The sequence below is a fragment of the Ambystoma mexicanum genome, chromosome 5p (genome assembly GCF_040938575.1).
Source record: "Ambystoma mexicanum isolate Mex_15411 chromosome 5p, UKY_AmexF1_1, whole genome shotgun sequence".
NCBI classification, from domain to species: Eukaryota; Metazoa; Chordata; class Amphibia; order Caudata; family Ambystomatidae; genus Ambystoma; species Ambystoma mexicanum.
The window spans coordinates 1,225,958,127-1,225,982,673 of record NC_090930.1 but is presented as its reverse complement, the minus strand read 5'-3'; positions in this window follow the sequence as shown (position 1 = coordinate 1,225,982,673).

Here is a 24,547-nt window from a genome sequence, read left to right as displayed (position 1 = left end):
TTGCAGTACTGTAAGTGATTGATAAAATAAGTTGACCAAAATTTTCGTTGAACATTTAGAAGGATTCCAATAGTAACACATGAGCATACTGTAAAGGAACATTTGATTTCACTGGCCATCTTCCTACGAATTGCAAAGTAGCATATGCTGTTGCACAACATGGCCACATGGTGCAGAACTCATACCACTTCACAATAAAATGTGTGAGTCGTTGATAGTGCGGAAGGACATTGTATGTTGTCCTATGAACTGGTAACTACAACACTTCCCGTGCAGAACTCAACAGGGCAAGTTTGCACCACAATAGAAGCAAGAGTACATACCGAGGTATTTGAATCAGTAAACCCCATTACACCCTAAAAAAATGGTGGATGAATACCATTACCAATAGAGATGTTATGGCACTTACACATGGGACCAAAAAAAAGGATTTTTTTATCTTCAACCGGAACACCTCCGGCGTTCCCATTTGAAAAAAACAAATCCTTTTCCAAGATGGCCTCCATGGAAAGGGAAGGCGGACGTTCCATAGAAACTCTTTTTGCGCTTACCATTACAGCTTCCAGAAATTAGAAAAGGAAAACGTGTGACCGTAGTGGTCGAAGAACGTTTGTATTTGTTCTAAAATGTGTTTTTATCAGCAACACCTTTAACAGAAAGGCAGTGCCTGGTGGACAGGTCGACTTCAATGCAATGTTTTGTCCCAACCAGTAAAAGGCAGAATTTACCTCCCCAACATTGTGGTCAGTAACCATAGCTACAGCCTACCCTTCAAAGACGAAAGGGGTACCGTTGATTTGTTATTTGAATGACGACACTTGTGAAGTATTAAAACACTACCACATGTAAAACACAAAGGTGTTTGTTTGTGCACAATGACCTTTACATAATTGTGTGAAACATACAGTAAATATGTTTGGCAAAAATGTGCGTACAGAAGGCAAAGGAGCAGTCTTCTATTGTCTGGTCAAAATCACAACAAACTCTGTGAAGTCAAGTGCAATAACGGCAGAAATATTGCAAGGAAGACCATTACCACTGACCTGTGCACACATTATTGTGTAAGTGCCACAAGTTGAAAGGGGTGAAGAAATATGTAGTGTGAAGGTATAATGAAGCATTGCTTTTCAAACGTGTCTGTAGAACAAACAGTTTCACTGCACCTGATCTCATTTTTCCACTTTTAGAAAGATACCAAATCTGACAACGTAGCGTCTTCCTGAGGAAGTACTCTTGGTAATTGGGGCATGTAGGTGACAGAAAGTACCCTGACAGCACAAAAGCATATTAGATGGGCCTGAGCCTTACATTGCCAAACCAAGTGGTGTGCAATCGCATTTTGGATAACGTACCTTGGCAGCGTAAAGAAATGATTCCATAATGACTTACGTACCGTGATACGGCACCTACCAAAAAACATACTACAACCTGCAACATAGCTTGGCACATTGTGAAGGGGAAGATTAAATGGTTAAAGAACACACTAACATGTATAAATTATAAGGTACTGTTATTTCACAATGCACATTGTTAAATCATGGCCCTTTTCTCATTTGCAAATAAAGCTGAACTTTGTGTCTGTGCTGCACAATGAAAATGGTAATTTTGACGGTCACGTTGATGTTTTCCCACACAGTCACCGAAATGATTCCATAATGAATTACGTACCGAGATAAGGCACCTACTAAACAACATACTGCAACGTGCAACGTAGCATGGCACATTGTGAAGTGGAAGAATAAATGGTTAAAAAACACACTAACATGTAAAAATTAGTAAGGTACTTTTATTTCACAATCCACATTGCTAAATGATCACCCTTTTCTCATTTGCAAAGAAGGCGGAAGTTTTTGTCTGTGCTGCACAATGAAAATGGTCATTTTGACGGTCACGTTGATGTTTTCCCACACAGTCACCATGCGTTGGCGCCACAGTTTTTATCACAACCACACAGTATGCATTGGCAACACAGTAGTAGGTTTCCTCTCACATTCATTGCCAAGACGGCATCAATCGCTGTGATGTAGTCCATCAGAAAGCATGGTATGTTACTTAAAATATTAGTGGTAATGGTGACGTTGGTGTTTAACCACACAGAAAATATGCGTTGTTCACACAGTAGTCGTATTCCTCTCACAGTGATTTACAAGGCGATGTGAAAGGCTGTGAACTATGACACCAAAAAGGATGGTATGTTTCTTCTCACTGCTACAACTGCGTACAGACATAGTGGTCCTATGCGGTCATCCCATTCAATGATGACGTACATATAACCGGTGATGAATAGCTGCACTTGACGATTGAAAAAACCGTCATGTGGTCGCTGCAATCCATGACGTTCACAATACGGAAGGAAGTAGCTGAGGGGAAAAAAAAAATATAAATCTATCAATACGAAGCCTTTGCGGAAATGAAAGGTGTAACACATAACATTTTATGGGGAAATATAGTGACTCCCTACTAACGGGACAATGTACAGTCTGCATAACAGGTAATAAAATATCAATGCCACATAAATGTTGTAGGAAATAGTGGAAATTGTAGTTACATCGTACAGACGGCGGTAATGTGCACTCTGAAAATACAACATCACAAAAACGTGCAAATGCATTTGTAGGAAATGTTTTTGTTTTTTTGCAGTCTAAGTAATTAATGGCAGTTTGGTGTACAGGCCTAAAAAATAAGCTTACATGATATGCACCATCTCCATTTTGGCCTCCGCAGTCACACAGTAGGTTGTTTGCAGGAAGACGTCCTCGGGAACTGATATTTCATGTGCTTCACAAACCTTTTTGAAGCATAACTTATCAAAGGGTATGATTTACAAACTATGACTCCCTATATTCTTTCTGTCTCTTCCCTGTATGTCAAGGTCGAAAAACAATTGACCCTTACGAGTTTTTGTACTTGTGCGACCATACTAGTGAAAAATAGAAATGAAGTGACCTTCACTCAGAATGCAGATACATTCTCATTTTGCAACAACATATCAGCATGAGAACCGTCACTCCTGAACTCCCGAACGCGTGCAGAAGCGCTGTGTTTATGAAACAGTGCAGGTGGCTGCCTCAGATTCCAAACTATATGACGCCAGTCTGACAGCAGTATTTTTGGTTATTGCTTCTTACATACACGCAGTAAGAGCTTGTCGTACATTACCTACCAGGTTTCACTGTACGGTATCATAATAGTAACAAAAATAAAGCACTTTTTTACTGCGTACTGCCACATATAAGTAACGCTTACCATTCGACACAGTGTTCCACAAGGGTTTGTTTACAACAATTTTGGCGTACAACAGAAACCGAAATAACCATGCCAGCCGTATCGAAAGAATGCTACGCGGTTGACGCTGCGGCAGAACCAATCGGTGAAAGCGCAACATCTTGATGTGTAGCATGCCATAGATTAGCCAATAGAAATCTTCTCCACTGAGCGAACAGGGAAGTGGGAACCTAAATATCACTAATTTTTAGAGTGCTACTTTTTGATCGTTTTAAAGGAAACTACTGGATGATTTCTCACAAAAATTACAAAAGCACGCTTTGGGGAACAAGCCCCTGCCCCTGCCACAAAATTGGTGACAATCCGTCCAGTGGTTTGGTCTGTAGCCGTGTGCAAAGTTTTTGCTGCATTCAGTCTATGGGAAAAAAAGATGTTTTGGAACCCCCACTATAACTTTTCCCCCCCTGGACCAAATATCACCAGACTTTGCAAAAAAATACAGAGTGGCCCATATACTTTTTTCGCATAGCTTGGTGAGGATTAGTCCAGGGGGAGCGGAGTTATAGGCCACCCAAAAAGTGCTCTTCCTATGGAAACAGCAACTTAACCATAACTACACGGCCACTACCGTGGCCGCTTTATATATATATATATATATATATATTCAGTGAAAAAACTTTGTTAAAGGGACGTTATGGTTAAGTTGCGCTACGAAAAACCTATGAAATTCAGTGAAAAAACTTTGTTAAAGGGACGTTATGGTTAAGTTGCGCTACTAAAAACCTGTGAAATTAAGTGAAAAAACTTTGTTAAAGGGACGTTATGGTTAAGTTGCGCTACTAAAAACTTATGAAATTCAGTGAAAAAAACGTTGTTAAAGGGACGTTATGGTTCAAAGTAAAACCGAAAAACCCCATAAATTCGGCAGTTATGGTAAGATAAGCAACCATAACTTGCGCCACCGTGCACTGCTAACACTAACACCAGGACATCAAAGATGACATCACAAATGTCATTGATGACATCACTGATGATATCACATGGCTGGCTCTCCCTTTTTTTCCTTTACTGACATATCTAAGCCACATAGTTTTCTTCAGTAACAGTCAGGAAGTAAAAATTGAAAAGGTACTATATTTGTAGACTTAGGGTCAAGTCAAATCATATGAAACATATACATAGCGGAAGACACAGGCTTGAAAGAGAGCAATCCTTTCTGTGCATGAAGATAATCATTAGGGTTATCAGCACTTTCTCATAGTTTTATTTTTATTACTCTACCTTCCCTGTATATGCTCATATTTGTATACATTATACTCACTCTCCTTTCCTTTGGGTGCAGTCACATCATGTGATACGCATACATATGGTAAGTAGCAGCTTTGAAACAGAGCAATAGTTTCTCTGCATAAAGACAATCAGTTAGGTTATGAACTCTTTCTGCTACTACTTCTGCTTTTTTGTTTACTTCACTGTCCCTGTATATACTCATATTTGTATGTGCTGTTGTCTCTTTGTGTTTTGTCTGTAATAATTATGTATTAAGTGGGTTTTATTATCTACTTATTACATGTTTCACAGTACGCAAAACTCTAATAAGAAAGCAGTTATCATTTCACTATTCAACATGGCAAGATTATGAATATGGCACCTTCATCATCTATGCTGCACACACTGCCTATGTTTCTGCATGAGTAGCTTAGTATACTGGATAGAACTTCATAATAGAATGCTATTTATATGAATGGATTGCTTAATGCACTAATTAGCTCATGATATTTATCCCAATGATCCTTGACAGTTTTTGGTCAGCATTATAAGAATCCCTTGTACAGAGTTTTTATGAAAAGTAAATGCACATGTGATGTCATCAGTGACATTTGTGATGTAATCTTTGATGTCCTGGGTGTTAGTGTTAGCAGTGCACGGTGGCGCGAGTTATGGTTGCTTATCTTACCATAACTGCCGAATTTCAGGGGTTTTTCGGTTTTACTTTGAACAATAACGTCCCTTTAACAAAGTTTTTTAACTTAACCATAAAGTCCATTTAACAAAGTTTTTTCACTGAATTTCATAGGTTTTTCGTAGCGCAACTTAACCATAACGTCCCTTTAGCAAAGCTTTTTCACTGAATTTCATAGGTTTTTAGTAGCACAACTTAACCATAATATCCCTGACTTCATATACATGTAACATAGAACATACTGAACCCCCACATAGTGATTTTGATGTCCGCGGACTACCGCCATGTCCGCGGACATATCGAGAATCTGAGCGTGGTGAATGTAAATTTAAATAGTGTGCCCCATTTCCCCTTTGAAGTTGGCTCTTAAAAGAGCCGTTTTTTTGGTTTTTTTACAGATGCTTGACAGACACCTGTTATTTTGTATTTTTTTTCTTGTTTTTTTTCTTACTTTACTCCTAAAATCTTCACATAACATTCTCCACAGCAACCCTTACATTCCAAAATAGAAAGGCATTTCCCGTAAAAGATAAAGAGATGCCATCTTCTTTAAAATGAACAGTATTACTGGCATCAATATTCTCATTATTACAGAAGAACATACCAGCTCTAAGCATGAAGGCACACATGCCTCGGTTGATGACACACCTAGCAATGTTTTGCTGAGGGCAAAAAACTGAACTATTGTCCCATAAGGCCTAGCTCGCTCTCAGCGGCTCCGCTGCGAGGGGACTTGCACCAGCTGACACGCTGTGCATCCCCCGCCCTGCACCTCGTAGCGCTGGAGCGCGCGAGAACAGCCGCCGACACAGCCACCCACCGCTCTCATCCCACCCGCGCCTCACTGAAGCCATCTGGATCTCCAGGACTCCTGAAGCTGCCTTTGGCCCCCACGGCCCCCACCGCCAAACACGAGGAGCCAAGACTCCAGAAATCGAAAATGGCCGCCACGGCCGTTGCCATGACGACCATCCGGCAACATGTGCCAGCCAATGGCCATCGGTCCACCCACCAGGCCCGCCCCTCCACCCCTGCGTTAAATGGGCTGGAGGGACACCGACAGGCGAAGCCGCAGCAGAGCGAAGGCCAGGAGCAAAGGCCTAGCTCGCTCTCAGCGGCTCCGCTGCGAGGGGACTTGCACCAGCTGACACGCCGTGCATCCCCCGCCCTGCACCTCGTAGCGCTGGAGCGCGCGAGAACAGCCGCCGACACAGCCACCCACCGCTATCATCCCACCCGCGCCTCACTGAAGCCATCTGGATCTCCAGGACTCCTGAAGCTGCCTTTGGCCCCCACAGCCCCCACCGCCAAACACGAGGAGCCAAGACTCCAGAAATCGAAAATGGCCACCACGGCCGTTGCCATGACGACCATCCGGCAACATGTGCCAGCCAATGGCCATCGGTCCACCCACCAGGCCCGCCCCTCCACCCCTGCGTTAAATGGGCTGGAGGGACACCGACAGGCGAAGCCGCAGCAGAGCGAAGGCCAGGAGCAAAGGCCTAGCTCGCTCTCAGCGGCTCGACCGCGCAGACCGCAGCCTCCAGATCCTCTCATCAAGGTAAGGGTCATGACCCGGCTCACCACCTGCATGCCATGCTACCCTGCACGCTCGCTACCAGGAACCTGCGGCTCAGGTCACGCATATCTGCCTACCCCCTGCCCACTTCCTCCCCTGGGGCTGCCTCCAGATTAGCCCGCCTTCGGGCCAGGATGTCCCGCTTTTACAGGGACCGCGGTAGCGTCATCCCCCATTGCCATGCTCCTGCACCTTGCAAGGCCCCTCCCTCCTTTCCAGCCACTGATGCAGGGGCTTGCTCCCGCACTTCAACTCCATGGAAGGCCAACCACGCTACTCGCCTGCCTCCATCCATCCAGCAGCAGAACCTGCGTCCACGCTCCCAACGGCACTCCGGTGTGGTGCCTCTTGCCCATCGGCTCACACCAAGATATGTGCCGACTCACCTCTTCACCTGGAACCACCCATCTCTGTCAGCCAAGCGGACCCTATTGGACCCTTCTCGTGTCACATACAACCGTGGTACCACTCCTGACCACGTTCAGCAATTCTTTGACCCCGCTCCTAATAAAGTGTCGTGCAATATTCTGCCATTATTGAGGCCTGCTGCCCCTGCTAATACTGATGCGCCTGTTTCAATGACTGATGCCCCAGGTAAAAGTGTTGCGCCCTGTACCTTGGTGCCTGCTTATATGACTGCTACCCCTGGTAATATTGATGCGCCTTGTACTTTGCTGCCTGTCTCTATGACTACTACCCCTGGTAAAAGTGTTGCGCCCTGTACCTTGATGCCTGCTTATATGACTGCTAATACTGATGCGCCCTGTACTCTGTTGCCTGTTTCCATGACTGCTGCCCCTGGTATTAGTGCTGCCCCTTGCCCTGTACCGCCAACTCGCACTGTGACAACTCCTGCCACCACCGACCACACCCTGCAACCTAAGGACACCACATTATACTGTGCCTTAGTTAACGCACGGTCCCTGCCGGCGCACCCTCTCGATATTCACGACCTTATCACCTCTAATAAACTTGACCTACTCTTCATTAGTGAAACCTGGCTAAACGATACATCTGGCCCTGCCCTCTCACTTGCCATCCCGGAAGGGTATTCCATCCATAGACAAGATCGCTCCACTCATAGAGGTGGGGGGGTGGCTGTCATTGCCAAGGAGAATCTACAATTCAGAAGGATTCAAGCAGACTTGGGTCATAGCTCTGATTACCTCCTGCTCAAACTCCAGCTCTCAGCTACCTGTACCATTAATTTCCATGCGGTCTACCGCCCGCCTGGGCCGAGCACTGACTTCCAGGAAGCCCTAATTCACTCGCTCTCAGACAATCTAAAAAGCTCATCTAAAGTTATCCTCCTAGGTGACTTTAACCTCGGTCTCAATGACTCTAAGGACTCCCACGCCACTGCCCTCAATAAAGCTCTCTCCAACCTTGGGTTCTCCCAATCTATCTCCAGGCCTACCCACTCTAAAGGGCGGACGCTAGATTGGGTTGCCCACCACAACTGCACCCTTGAGGTCAAAGACATCTCCCCTATCCCTTGGTCTGACCACCATTGCATTAAATTTGACATCACCACATCAAAAGGGCCGCATAAGCCAGCGACTTCCCTCCCTGCCGCACTCACCAGAAGCTCTCGGCAGCTCACAAAGGAGAACCTTACTAAACATCTCCTCGTACCTGCACTATCTCCGCCCTTCTCTAATGATCCATCAGTACTTGCTAAAGACTTCAAAAGGATCATCACCAAGGCCGTGGAGACTGTAGCCCCTCTTACCCTCAAAAAAGCAAAAAAGGTCAAACATACCAATGCCTGGTTCACCCAGGAGCTCTCACAGCTACGTCAAAAAAAAAGAGCTGCACTCTCTGCCTGGAAGAATAACCCCAAAGACACCACTAAAGCAGCTTTTAAGGCCCTATCCACTGAATACAAAATCTCCATAATCAAGGCTAAGGCGTCTTCCTTCAACACTAGGATTTCAGAAGCCAAATCAGGGACCAAATAAATCTTCTCCATCTTTAGAGAGCTTGAGACCCCTGTGTCCCCCCCTTCTACTCTCCTAAAAGATGAAGCCTGGTGCAACAAAATTCAATCCGCCATGCTGGATAAATTGGACACTCTACACGCCAAGATCCTTGCACACCAAAAAGCCCTCAACAACCTTCTAGCCAAACCCACTGGCTCCCCTGCTCCACCAGCTGACACCAGCCAAGCCCCTCTGTTTGAGTTCAAGGACATGACTGAAACCGAAGTCGCTGCCCTCCTTAGATCCATCAAGCCCTCCAATTGTAAAGGGGACGTCTGCCCAGCCCAGGTGATCAAGGACTGTGCCCCTGCCCTTGTCCCCCTCATCACTGCCTTCATTAATGCTTCATTCAAGTCTGGCCATGTTCCAGCTGAGCTCAAGGAAGCATGAGTTCGTCCGCTTATCAAAAAACCCTCCTTAGACCCTTCGGTCCCAGGGAATTATAGACCCATTACCACTGTCCCATTTTTACTAAAAATCTTGGACAAAGCAGCTTACCTGCAAGTTCAAAAATTCCTCGAAGATAACCATCTTCTTGGTCTTCGGCAGTCAGGCTTCAGGCCAAGACATGGCACCGAAACGGCACTTCTTGACCTCAAAAACCAGATGGACGACCTCAGAGATGCAGGCAAACCTGCTCTACTCCTCCTTTTGGACCTATCAGCTGCATTCGATCTGGTGGATCACAAGACCCTATGCCACCATCTTGCCACCACAGCCAACCTCTCCCCGACTGCCTGCAACTGGATAACCTCCTTCCTGCAGGACAGAGCAATGAAGGTCTTCTCTGACTCTTCCTGCGCTGACCCTAGCATCATCCAATGTGGCGTCCCACAGGGATCATGCATCGCCCCCACCCTCTACAACCTCTTCACGAGGCCGCTGTTCAAGATCCTTGACGCCCTGGGCATCTCATACACGAACTATGCTGATGACACTCAGGTGCTTATCCCCCTCTCCGGGGACTACCTGTCTGACCTGAACATGCTCAACTCCACTTACACCACAATCCAATCCTGGATGGCAGAAAACTGGTTATGCCTCAACAGCGAGAAAACCGAGCTTCTGCTGATTGGCTCCCCGTCCACCCTGGGCAAGCTGGACAAGCAATACAACTCCTTCACCATAGATAATATTCCTATCCCTGTCTCCCAAACAGTCAAGACCTTGGGTGTCTACCTGGACCCGAACTTGAACATGAACAGGCAGGTCAATGCCATTGCATCCTCCTCAGCCTACTACTCCAAACTGCTCAACGCAATCAGACCGTACCTCTCCCAACAGAATTGCCTAACTATCGCCAGGGCAATCATTGGCTCAAGAGTGGACTATTGCAACGCCCTTCTAATAGGGACGTCAGGAAAAAACCTAGCTAAACTCCAACTAGTCCAAAATAAGGCCCTAAGGGCCGCCACTGGACTATCACGCAGGGACCACATCTCTGACCTCAGGCGTCAGGTCCATTGGCTCCCAGTCAAGGAAAGAATCCTGTTCAAAACCCTTGCCCTCACGCACAAATGTCTTCACGATCAGGCCCCTACATATCTCGTCCAGAGATTTTCTAAACCCTGTGCTTCCAGGCCCTCTAGAGAGGCCTATTCCAATTTACTAACTGTGCCATAAAACCCGCAGAGTGCGTGCTGGTGGCACAAGCTTTCCCACCATGGCATCCACCCTCTGGAACTCCCTTCCACCGCACATCAGACGACTCGACTCCCACACTGCCTTTCACAAGGCCATCAAGACTAGTCTCTTCAAATAATGTGCCTGTTCTTTGTTTCGCTACCCTGGACCTATGTATCTGTAACTCTGTATGTATATTCTAAGAACTCCTCTGGGGTGGCTTTTTTGTAACCCTTAATCAAGCCTTCTTATGTACCACTTATCAGCGCCTCTATGCCTTAGGGCTGCAGTGCGCTTTACAAATGTAAAAAATAAAAAATAAATAAATAAATATTGCCCTAGGTAGTAATCCAGAAAAAATTACTTTCGCATTTGGAAGGATCTTCATTATGGCTTGAACCAAGCGTTCCAAATCAGCAAACAAAGTAGGGGCACTGACGTTGCCCAAATGGAAAACTACCACATGCGGACTGTTCATCGTGGCCATATCCTCACAAACTTGTACAATTCCCTGTACATTGCAATCAGGCACAGTGCTCCACACCACCTCCACTCCTTTCACATCAAAGTTCTTTTCAACATGCCTGCATCGAGCGTACTGTTGTAAACCATGCACAAACATATCCCCAAGCACCAAAACCCTGACTTTCTCTACTTCTGCAATCTTCACCACACACAGTCTCTTTCAACACAAATCCACAACATTGACATCTGATTGGCTAATCCGTACAGTCTTCTTTCCATGTTGGATTTGCTGGAAACCCCCGGATGTAGCACGTCCTGTCCACGGACAGCCGTGGTGTCCGCGGACCGCGTAACTCTTTGACACCCCTTCTACCATTTCCACTTTACTCTCTGTGCCATTCCATCATTGCCTACAGCTAAGCAGTCACACAATACGAAGAACGTCTTCAGAACACCCCCATTTTGTTTATTTTCGAACATTTCAGGACAATTATCATTTCATTATTCAACATATTAACATTACAAATATTATACTTTCATCTTGTACGCTGCACACAATGCTATGTTTCTCCATTAGTAGCTCAGTATACTAGATAGAACCCCATAATACAATGCTATTTATATCAATGCATCGTTCAAAGCACTAATTACGGTATGATATTTATTGCAATGATCCCTTGACACTTTTTTCGCAACATTATAATAAAAATCCCTAGTACACAAATTTCATGAAAAGTAAATGCACATGTGATGTCATCAGTGATGTCATCAATGACATTTGCGATGTCATCTTTGATGTCCTGGGTGTTAGTCTTAGCAGTGCACGGTGGTGGCGCAAGTTATGGTTGCTTAGCTTACCATAACTGGCGAATTTCAGGGGTTTTCCGGCTTTACTTGGAACCATGATGTCCCTTAAACAACCTTTTTTATTAGCACGCAAACAATATACAAAGATTTAGTGTAAACAGCAAGTTCTCACAGATGGCTTTACACAGAATGTTGCAAAGTAAGCATTTATGCTCGTTCACAGTGAAGGTCAGCTGCTTCCATTTTTTTCTCGCGGGCCGGAGAGGCCCACGACTCCCAGTATAAGGTTCTATTTTTTTTTTTACCTTGACAGACAGAGATTGTGCTGAAAGACTTCTTTTGAAGAAGTGTAGCAAAAACGTAAGACACGATAAAGATGAAATTTCTGAAACGAAACCACTTTTGTATATTATATCACTTTGAGAAAGATCGTTGGCACACGCGGAGTCGTATTTTGGGACTGCACTACACTTGGACAATGGAAAATGCAATTATAATGTAAGTAACCCTTTAGATTATTTTATACCGGAATATAATAACAATAGCGTGGCATTAAAGCCCGGTCAAGTTGTACTTGTTCGTTCAATGTGGCATATTGTTTTCTACCGCACACTTTCACCGCCGAATTGATCCCCTGTCGTGTAGAGGGCTCTGAAAAAGGCAGACGACACAGGATGGGTTAATAGAAATAATGTTACCGGTCTGTAGCCGGTCAAGCGCTCTACTCGCTGTGCCACTTCACTGTAGCCGGTTAAGTGGCACAGCGAGTAGAGCGCTCGCTTTGACATCCGTGCACAACTTGCTAACGCAGGTTCGAATCCCGGCACGGCCAAACTCAGCCTTTCATCCTTCCGTGGTCGTTAAATGAGCACCACACACCGTGGGTAATTATAAGCAGCGCTGAGATACCTGACGGTTCTTAGCGCTATATAAATGCGAAAATATTATTATTTCATTATTAACATACTCCGTTGCACTATCTTCGCTAGCAAATAGTTTCACACCCTAATAAATAAAATGAATATTTTTAATAAAGATCGGCTGGTGAGACTAATTTATGTTTTTTAAAACAGGTATGTTGCCCCATTTTGCCAATGTCACGATTTTCAGACTCCAGCGGACGGATTGTTCAACTGCCAGGTGCAGCTCCATGTAAGCAACTTCATGACCCTCACCATCTTATGGGACAATTGCCAAGGACCAATATGCCCTTACGCAGTACTAGCGGCTAGAAGCAGCATACCAACCATTATTGTGGTCTAATGCCTCGTTGTTGGAGCAACCTTCCGATTATCAGTGCGACCCTTTACTGCTTTTATCATAAACCAACAGCGTATCTACCGCAAAGGAACAGCGCGTGGCTCAAAATAAACTTTTGCTGATCGACAGCAGAGACAATTGCAAATCACTGAATATTCACTAAACATTTCATGTGAAATAAATGTACTTTACCAAATGTACAATCCTGCTGTTTACTTTTAAACCACAGTTTCATATTCCGAATTGTGGCGCACTGAGTTGTAAGCTGATCTAACACCCTCTGTACCGCAAATGAACATTGCGTGCCTCAACATGAACTTTTGTGGATCGACAACAAAGACAAATGCAAATCGCTGAATATTCTCTAAACATTTGATGTCAAATAAATGTACTTTACAAAATTTACAATCTTGCTGTTTGCTTTTAAATCACAGTTTCATATTCTGAATTGTGGCGCGCTGTGTTGTGACATAATGTGTGTTGTCTTCCGGGTTCTGTGTAAAGTCGCGTAGGACTGGAGACGACTGGGCGCGTTTGATGACGCACCCTGTAATGTCACGGAGAGAGGCGGGGAATATGAATGCTTTCATAATGTCAGGTTTAGGGGCGGGAGATATGATTTAGTGTCGCAAAAGCAAGTCAGCCAGGTCAATAGCGCCAGTCATAGGATTATCACATAATGTCAGCGTACAACAGCCTGATTTATCGTTTCTTTAGTGGACAAAAAGTCAGTTGAGGCCCATAGGAAATTGTACTATCAGCTGACAAAAGGAGGGTTCGTAGAACACTTTCAACCTGACAACGAACAATACAAACAACGTTCTCAGAAAACCCCCATTTTGTGTAATTGCAACCATTTCGGGACACCGCGAGTGTTCTTAGAACACATTCAACTTGACGGATTACAATATGGACAGCGTCCTCAGGACACCCCCAGTTTGTGTATTTACAAACATTTAAATACACCACAAGTGTTTTTAGCTCAATTGTACCTTCCTTGCGAACAAAAAGGACACATACTCCGTCCTCTGAACACCCCACCATTTAGTTTATTTACAAAATGTCAGAACAGCCGTGTTCTCTGTGGACAAATCGAACACAACAAAAGCGTATAGCACATAAAAAAACAAAACATTGAACCTATCTCATACTCCCCACCCTCACCAAACATTCTTACACACCAACACACTCCACTAAATACAATTTTTAATCCAAGTTTCACCGCGCTGTCCGCGGTCGACGGCGAATACAAGATGGCGGGCACCACAGAAAATCTGACGTGCTCCACGCCCCACGCCGTCCAATCAGCGAACACGTCGCATGTCCACGCACATGACGCAAGCCCATGGGCCAATTGTGGTGCTGTCCGCGGAGCGAACAGGGAAGTCCGTCTGCGAAGCGAACACAGATATCACTAATTTTTTGCCTTACATTTTGGTCATTTTTAAAAAAAACTACTGGACAGATTTACACCAAATTTGCAAAAGCATGCTTTCAGGACCAAGCCGCCGCTCCTGCCGTAAATTTGGTGTAAATCCGTCCAGCGGTTCGGGCTGTAGCCGTGCGCAAAGTTTTTTCCCATTATGTCTATAGGAAAAAACAAAAGTTTTGGGACCCCCCCTATAACATTGCCCCCCTGGGCCAAACCTCTCCAAACTTTGCAAAGAAATTCTGACTGGGCCATATATATTTTTGCAAAGTTTGGTGAGGAATCGTCCAGAGGGAGCGAAGTTATAAGCCACCCAAAAAGTGCTCTTCCTATGGAAACACCAACTTAACCATAACTACATGGACGCTACCATGTCCATGTAATATATATATATATATATTACATGGACGCGGTAGCTTAATATATATTCAGTAAAAAAATTTTGTTAAATGGACGTTATGGTTAAGTTGCGCTACTAAAAACCTATGAAATTCAGTGAAAAAACATTGTTAAAGGGACGTTATGGTTCCAAGTAAAACCGAAAAACCCTTGAAATTCACCAGTTATGGAGAGCTAAGCAACCATAATTCGCTCCACCACCGTGCACTGCTAAGACTAACACCCACGACATTAAAGATGACATCACAAATTCCATTGATGACATCACTGATGAAATCACATGTCTGGCTCACTTTTTTTTCTTTTGCTGATATATCTAGGCCACATGGTTTTCTTCAGTAACAGTCATGAACTAAACATTTTACTTTGTTTGTAGATGTATGCTTCAAGTAGGTTCTTACAGTAATTCCCTTAGAGTCCAGTCACATCATATGAAACATATACATACGGGAACACACAAGCTTGAAACACAGCAATCCTTTTTGTGCATAAAGATAATCAATAGATTTATCAGCACTTTCTGATAGTTCTGTTGTTTTTTTATGGCTGTACTTTCCCTGTAGTATGGTCATATTTGTATACATTGTACTCACACTACTTTCCTTAGGGTCCAGTGACATCAAGTGATACATATACATAGGGTAAATAGCAGCTTTGAAACAGAACAATCATTTATTTGCATGAAAATAAACAGTTAAGTTATGAATTGTTTCTGCTACTACTTTTGCTTTTTTGCTAACTTCACTTTCCCTCTATATACCCATATTGGTATGTGTTCTTGTCTCTTTGTGTTTTGTCTATAATAATGCAATTATGTAATACATGAGTTGTATTACCTACTTATTACATATTTCACAGTACATACAAATCTATTAAGAAAATAATTATCATTTCATTATTCAACATATTAACATTACGAAAATTATACCTTCATCTTGTACGCTGCACACAATGCTATGTTTCTGCATGAGTAGCTTAGTATACTAGATAGAACCCCATAATAGAATGCTATTTATACCAATGCATCGTTCAATGCACTAATTAGGGTATGATATTTATTGCAATGATGCTTGACACTTTTTTCGCAACATTATAATATGAATCCCTTGTACACATATTTCATGAAAAGTACATACACATGTGATGTCATCAGTGATGTCATCAATGATATTTGTGATGTCATCTTTGATGTCGTGGGTGTTAGTCTTAGCAGTGCACGGTGGTGGAGCGAGTTATGGTTGTTTAGCTTACCATAACTGGCGAATTTCAAGGGTTTTTCGGTTTTACTTGGAACCATAACGTCCCTTTAACAAAGTTTTTTTACTGAATTTCATAGGTTTTTAGTAGAGCAACTTAACCATCACGTCCCTTTAACAACATTTTTTCACTGAATTTCATAGGTTTGTAGTTGCGCAACTTAACAATAATAACTTTGACTTTATGTACATGTAATATGGAACATACAGAACCTCTTCTACTGAACTTGATGTCCGCAAACTCTTTTAATGTCCGCGGACATGTTCGGAGAACAGTACCACTACCAAAAAACTATGGGGGGGTATGTTTGATTGTTATATCATGTCATAGGAACATTTAACAAATTCAAAAAGCAGCACACATACACATTATATGTAGTGATACATAAGAAATGTAACCCATATATGTAACAGACTAACCATTCATTTAAATACAATGTGTTCTAAAATGGAATATACCAAAAGAAGATAAATTGGCTTCCAACATAATTACCTCACAGACACTACAGAACTAAGAACAAGACCAGACCTACACAGTACTTAGAACGGTATACACGCATTTCGCCGACCTATTTTTGGTTGTGGTACTTTTCATCGCCGGATTTTACATCGCCAGAAACCCCGTTTTTTTATTTTTTTATTTTGGGGGGTGTTTTGTTGGGGTTGGGGTATTATTTTAATAGTAAGGGGGTATTCTGGGGGGTGGAACATCCCCCAGAATAAAAAACAAAACAAAAAAAGGGTTTCTGGCGATGTAAAATCCGGCGATGAAAAGTACCGCAAGCAAAAATAGGTCGACGAAATCACGTAGAACCCTTAGAACATATCTTACCTGAAATAGTAAGTGTATTTCATTTTACTCATATATTTATAAACTTTCTGTATTAGATTAAAAAAATATATTATCTTTTTTTTTTCTTACAGAAATGTCTAGTAGTCTGGATTGGCTAGAGGAGCATTTCCCACATGAGGAAATGTCACAAGATAGTGAAACTAATGGTAAACACTTTACAATATAAACCATTTAATTATTATTATTTTATATACATTTAACATATATATATATTTTTTGTACAGAGCATACCAAAATAGAAAATACCTCTGAAGAAACTGTTATGGATAACAAGCTTGACAGCATAAAAGAGAAAATGGATTTATTGTTGACCAATTTCAATAATTTGAAAACATTTGTTGAAGATCATTTTAAAACAAAAACCTCATACCATTCTCCCAGATGTACTTGTCCCCCCTCACCATATCCCAGTCAATTATCCCCAAATCCTCTCCATAACCCAAAACCTTTTAATGAGACTTCCATCCCTTCTTCACCAGATACCAATCATGTTGAAACCCCTAATTCTCCTGTTTTTGTTTCAGTTTCTGCCTCACCTTCTTTGTCATAAATTATTAATATATGTTACATAAAGTTATATTTTTATATTGTGTTGTAATTAGTTTCCGTTTAAAAAAAAAAACAATGTAGGTGTCTGCGGACAGAGCGGGTGTTCTGAAATGTTCGTAAATAAACGAAAATGGAGCTGTGCTGAAGAACACTCTACCTGTCCGTACTGTTTGCTAGCAAGTTGAAACTGTTCTGAGAACACAATTGGTGTCCTGAAATGTTCATACTTAAAAGAAAATGGAGGTGTCCCGAAGAACACTATACCTGACCGTATTGTTCGCTAGCAAGTTGAAACTGTTCTAAAAACACAATTGGTGTCCTGAAATGTTGGTAAAGAAACGAAAATGGAGCTGTCCTAAAGAATACTATACCTGTCCGTACTGTTCGCTAGCAAGTTGAAACTGTTCTGAGAACACACGCGGTGTCCTGAAATGTTTGTAAATAAACTAAAATGGAGGTGTCCTGAAGAACACTATACCTGTCCGTACTGTTCGTTAGCAAGTTGAAACTGTTCTAAGAACACAATTGGTGTTCTGAAATGTTCGTAAATAAACGAAAATGGAGGTGTCCTGAAGAACACTATACCTGTCAGTACTGTTCATTAGCAAGTTGAAACTGTTCTAAGAACACACGCGGTGTCCTGAAATGTTCGTAAAGAAACAAAAATGGAGGTGTTCTGACGATGCTATGTCTGTCCGTATTGTTCGCAAGCAAGTTGACACTGTTCTAAGAACAAACACCAGTCTGTAACTGTTCGTTTGACATCTGACGCACTTTTAATTACTTCAGGACCCGAACAGTGTCCGTAGAACTTCAACGCGCATGTGCAAACCAATGCCCTTGCATTTGGTGTCCTGCGAACAGCCGCTGCCTTCTCGAACATGTTCGCGAAGAGACCATGTGACCGCGCCCACGCTGATTGCGTGTTCTGAATGCGGACACTGTTCGTGTCCCCGAACAATTTAAAAGTACATTTTCAAGTAATCCACAATATTTTTCAATAAAAACTCACCATAGCACACGTCCCACGTACTAATTATAAGTTTATACATACTTTTTGAAACCTTTTGAAACTTTTTTGTGTTCGATCTGTCAGCGGACAGCGCGCATGTCCGCGGACCGTGCACAAGCACCCCTATCACCACGCCCTAGAGCTTATTCTCATTGTGTTTCTGGCTATTCTACAGAGCACAGAGACTTTTGCTGCAACCTGCAGATTTCCATCTTCAACCTGATGGCTTCTGTGGCTCCACTGCTGTCACCTGTTGCTGTGTCTGCCTCAGCACCACCCCCACCCCCTCCACCACCACCACCTCCCCAAGGGCCTGAAGAGGGGAACAGGAGTGAGGATGCAGAGGAGGAAGAAGAGGATGAGGAGATTGAGGTAGAGGAAATCCCTACTACCCGCACTAGGCGTGAGTCTTGGGTGTGGCGGTTGTTTACCATTCATGGGAATGGTCCTAAGGCTCATGCGAACCATGTCACCTGCAATGAGTGCAAAATGATACTCAGTCGCAGGAGGCACGGTTCATACAGCTTTGGGACCACTACCATGAAGCGACACCTGAGGTCATTTCACTCTGGTCTATTGGCAAGGTTGTACCTTGCGAAGAACGCAGTAGGTTGATTTTCTCTACTTCATCCTCTGTTTCTGATCCTGTCACCACAAAGACCACCTCTGTGGGACAGTGTCTTCCTCAAGCTGCCTCACAGGCAATACAGAATTCTGATGACCCTTACATTTCGAGGGTCACAGTTGTATGTATGTACTGTGACACAGTACTCTGCAGGGGGGAGCGACTTCGCAGTGCTTTTGAGACTATCGTCTCAGAGCATGAGAAGATCTGCTCACTACCCAAATAAAACCCACTCTACATCTTCCTCTCTCAGCTCGCCCGTTCTTATCCCTGTGGTTTGTGTCCCCCATCTTTACTCTCCTTTCCTCTCCTCTCCTAGTGTGTCGTGTATAAAAAACCAAAAAAAATACAAAATTACAAAAATCAAAAAAATAAGGCTCTTTTCAGAGCCGCCTTTCATAGTTAAAAAATAGAAGTGAAAATAAATGAAGCAGGGGCCTTTGTATTTTTTAGAAGTCAGCGGACAGTCCGCGGACATCTAAAAAATTGTGTTGCTACCCTATCATAACCATTGCAATTTTCTCTGGTAGGAAGTGGTGGCTCTGAAAAGAGCCTTTGGGAGGTGTTTGTATGTCAAAAATTATAAATACTTAACACCTACTTCAAAATGGATGCTGTAATTCTAAAAAAGGTCGTAATGCATTTTGTATATTTCTCAAAAAAATCTGATTGCCAGCATAAGTAAGATGGACTCCATCTCTGCGAAAAATGTATCTACTACGAGACATAATATTTTCATTGTGAAAAGAGGACATGCCAAAATCTCTTAGAAAGGCACAAAGAGCCTTATTAACATTGCGCCTTGTGTTTTCCATTTGTGGACCAAATGAAGAAGAACGAAGCCACATTTGTCTCTGTGCAATCCAAGAAAATATTACTTGAGAATTAGGGAACATGTCCATGACCTTCCCAAGTCCTTCTTTCATAGAAAATTGCAAAGACATTCCAGACAGATGTCCTAAACTGTTCCCTCCACAATGAATTACAATTATGTCTGGATGTTGCTCTGTCTCCAAACTAGCACAAAGAGGTAGCAAGTCCAACCATTTAATTCCACGTACTCCATGACAGTGTACTTCCAGATGTGGAAATCCAAGATCTACAGCTACTCCACAGCTTTCTGCATGCACTTTCAAGCGATGTATCCATGAATCTCCCAAAATCCAAACAATCTGTTTTCTGAAACACACAGCCATAGCTATCTGTTGTTCTCTCAGCAAAAAGAGTATCTGAGAAACTCTCTCCTGGCACAACACACCCACTAAACTTTCCTGACCAATCCCTTTCATTGCTCATTCTCATGTGCATGACTTCTGAACCCAAAAATCCCTGGATGTAACACCCGATGTCCGCGAACTACCGCCATGTCCGCGGACATATCGTAACATGAACAGCCCTTCTACCATTTCCACTTCACTTTCTGTGCCATTCCCTCATTGGATGTAGCTAAGAAGTCACATGACCATCCACCAATCACATTCAAGACCTCTACATCTAACTGCATCATCATAGATCAGCACTGCAAATGTACTGTGAATCTCTCTGAGTACAAGTGTCATATCATTGGCAAGCACCATCTACAAGAAATACTGTACAAGTCTCCAAGATTTCTACTTGCAGCTCCATGCATATCCAAATGCATGAACACAAACTACAGGTATGCATATTTTCTGTACAATACATGAACACATTTTCAAATTGACTTAATATTTTTGTTTTATTTCTTTATTTATTCAATTACTTTAATTTAAGCATGACATTGAGGCACTATTACCTGGAATACCTTAGTTACAGAAATAGTGGTATTCAGTGGTACATTATGAATTTCACAAACATAGTAAAGATATTTTGTTTGCTAAAGTTAGTCATTACAATACAATGTGTTCATTAAGAACATATTATGTGTATTGAACTTGTGCGACATATCTTATGTAAATAAGATAGTTTTAATAGTTTTGAGGAAGGTGCTGAGGATTTCAATTAAAAAAATCAATGTCTAAATTAAAAACAGTGCTATATACAAACAAAATTACTAATTTGTTTCTTTTACAATAGCAGTGAAGACCATTCTCCTGAAAAGAAGCAACCAAATTTGAAGAACAGAGAAGAACTAAGAATTAACCTGTTCATTTAAAAAAAAAAAGTAAGTAGAATATCACAATAATATTTGTATTATTACTGAAACACACTGTAAAGTTAATTCATGCTATTTCTGTGCCTAAAAATAGAGATTGTGCACCATTCTGTCCAAAAATCCCCATGTCTTAAACAGCGATTTACAGACAGAATGGCCCACAAATTCCTATTTTTGGACACACAAATTACCCAACTCATCCGCTACAATTTGGATATTATAGAACAAACAACTGTTTTAATTGTATACATTAGATTTACTATTTTTACTTCTCCACACCACTAGCTTACTTTTTTCTGTCGTCTGAACCCCAGTTTAGTAGCATATAAATTCAAGAATACCCATCCCTACTAGTTGTAGTTCCCAATGCACAATCACACACCATTACATACATCTTTATCATCTTACTCAAACACTCATGCACACAGCACACATACATTGCAGAACACCCCAACCCATACCTTCTTTATTTTTTTAAACAGACCCTAAAGAATGCCTACCAAAAGTCAAGTCCGTAGAAAGCAACGCAGAAGTAGAGCAAATGAAAATAAAAGTGTCCAACATAAGCATCCATATCTAGAGGAATTTGTAAAAGAAGTTGAAACAAAACAGCTAATACAGTCATTTAGTGAAACAAAAGAAGTTTCAAATGGAAAAACATTGCCTCCACTATCAAAATGTAAAACAAACCAGAAAACAATTAACAAAAAATCAGCTATCACTACAGATAAAACTGCTTCTATAAATCTTGATAAAGTTCAAAGTAAGCATACCAAGAAAAGTATTTTAGCCAAAATGTTCTGTCACACAGTCCTTCAAAATCTTATAAAAACAGGAGAGAAACCAGGTTCAACCCTTAAAACCTATCATAGGAAATTAATCTTAGAAGCGTTGATAGACAGTGCAATTCTTCTCAAAAGAAAGTTATTTATTTTAGTGTTAAACAAAATGAAACCACTAACAAAACTAATAACTAAATTACAAAAAAGACTTCTCAATAAACGAAATGTCAACAGAAAGAACTTCTTAAGTATATGCAGAGGTGTATGGAATCACACTACGAGCACAGAACCATACTTTAATGAAGAAGCGTACAAACAAAAGCAAACAAATACAATTGCCATACATAGCAGTGGTCGAGGTTATGAAAAAGGGAACAATACCATAATGGAACAAGAAGTACTCCTTACAAATATATGCCCTGAAAACTTAGAATTACCCCTCCATTTACTGAATCAGAACATCTAGGGTACAAATGGCCATGCACGTCAATGTGTAACTTTCCCAAACAATTTTTCAAGTCTTTATGCCAATTCCTCAATCAATAAGTAAAAAGCAAAGACAAAATCCAAATTAAACTACTGCAAAATATGGATACCTGTCCAGTGCGCAAGTACACAGGACTACAAGGACATTCATTGGCCTGCATTACAAGACCTACTTGTAAAACCACCTTCCATGATATCAAAAGGATATCAACACATCATTCAACTATAAGAAATCTAGTCTATAAACTGTACTATGCTAAAAGTCCTGCTTTAGCACTAGCACATTTAAATAACATTATTCTACATGGTACAGCAAAAGACCTACTTGAAGAAATTGACTATATCCAGAACAAATATTTTGGAAGTGAAAGCCACTTACAGAATGAAATAGCTTTAAAGCAAATTAGCAACAATTCTACACATGGCAACCTTTTACAAACACACACAAAAAAGAAATAATAACATTTAAAAGTACATTAGCTGAAGTACCAAACCATGTGTGTCTATGTTGCCGCAGAACTTTTTATAAAAGTAACACAAAAACTGTAGACCTATCATACAAAATAGAAGACAATGAAGATTCTAAATGGTTTGAATTAGCTCTCTACCTTGTAGCAGAAAACACATATGAAATAACTGACCCCTTAATACTTTGCAGTTACTGCACTACAAAACTTGACAACAACCAAACTCCTTCACATGCTATCATAAATAATTTGGAATTATACCCACTACCAAAACCCCTACAACAACTTAATTTATATGAGAGCATCATAATTCAAACAGTGCACCCATTTCAAGCAATAATACTACCCATGTGTGACCAAGCCACAACAAGACTTCAAAAATAGTTTAGAAAAATCAATCTCAAACACAGCAGGCTTAGAAAAGATGTTAAAATTATCCTTAAATTGAAGAGTAATGCTTAAATGTAACCTTGACGTGGACCAAGGACTAGGTAATGGAGCACTGGGTACAGTTGTTGGCTTTCAAACATAGCCACGTGACAACAAAATTCAGTTTGTCAATATACTCTTTGACAAACTTTCAGAAGTAAAAAGGATAGGACACTCAACAGCTCGATTCCTTCTCTTCAAAGACATGTATGTACGCAGAGAAAGATTTTCTCTAACTCTTGCATACGCAGACACGATTCATAAATCACAAGGTCTTACCCTAGACAAAGCAATGATAGATATTGGTAACACAGTCTTTAAAGAAGGCATGAGCTAAATAGCACTATAACACTTCCATACACTTGACGGTCTATTTCTAATCAACTTTGATTCAAGTAAAATAAACGCTGATATTCCTTGCATTTTAGAATACAATAGACTTCGCTCACTATACACCCCCCATCTAAACACATATTCTGTTCCACAAAAAGTAAAACGTTATAAAAGAAAAATAAACCAAACCGAAATTCAACAGGATGTCACTGCAAATCCCCCAAAGAGAGTAAAAGAAAGTAATACTTCATCAAGTACCACAAGCAAAAAAGAATCAATTAGGGAAAGTAAACCAGGTACTTCTTCAAAGAAGGAAGACAAACTCCAAAAAAAGCAGTCAGATACAGAACTACCTGGTCCATTTAAACTCTCAAATATAGTTGGAGTAAGTTGCTACGGAAATGTAGCAATGAATATTCAATTTCAATTACCACCAATTGTTGACAACATTTACTTACACAGTACAGACCCATTGTGTATGCAAATGTTCGTACTTCACAGAAATGCAGCAAACAATCCTGATAACACTTATAGTATTTATGGAATAAGACAACAATTGGACTACTGTGCTGGAATGGTGGAATTCACTATAAACTCACAGGAAGATCCACAAGAATTTCTAACGTACTTACTACAAGTACTGGAAAACAAAAACATACCTATAAATGAAATCTTCCAGATTTCATACATGTGGAAACAAACATGCACTCTCTGCAACAATGTGACACAAGAAGAAATCCCCAATGAATGCTTCATATATATATCAATACCTAATTGTGAATCCATTCCATTTCAGCAACTTGTACAAAATGCAAACCATGGTAGATTATGTTCTACCTGCAATTCAGATAATCGCTCCACGTTAGTAATACAAACACGTAGTAAATAC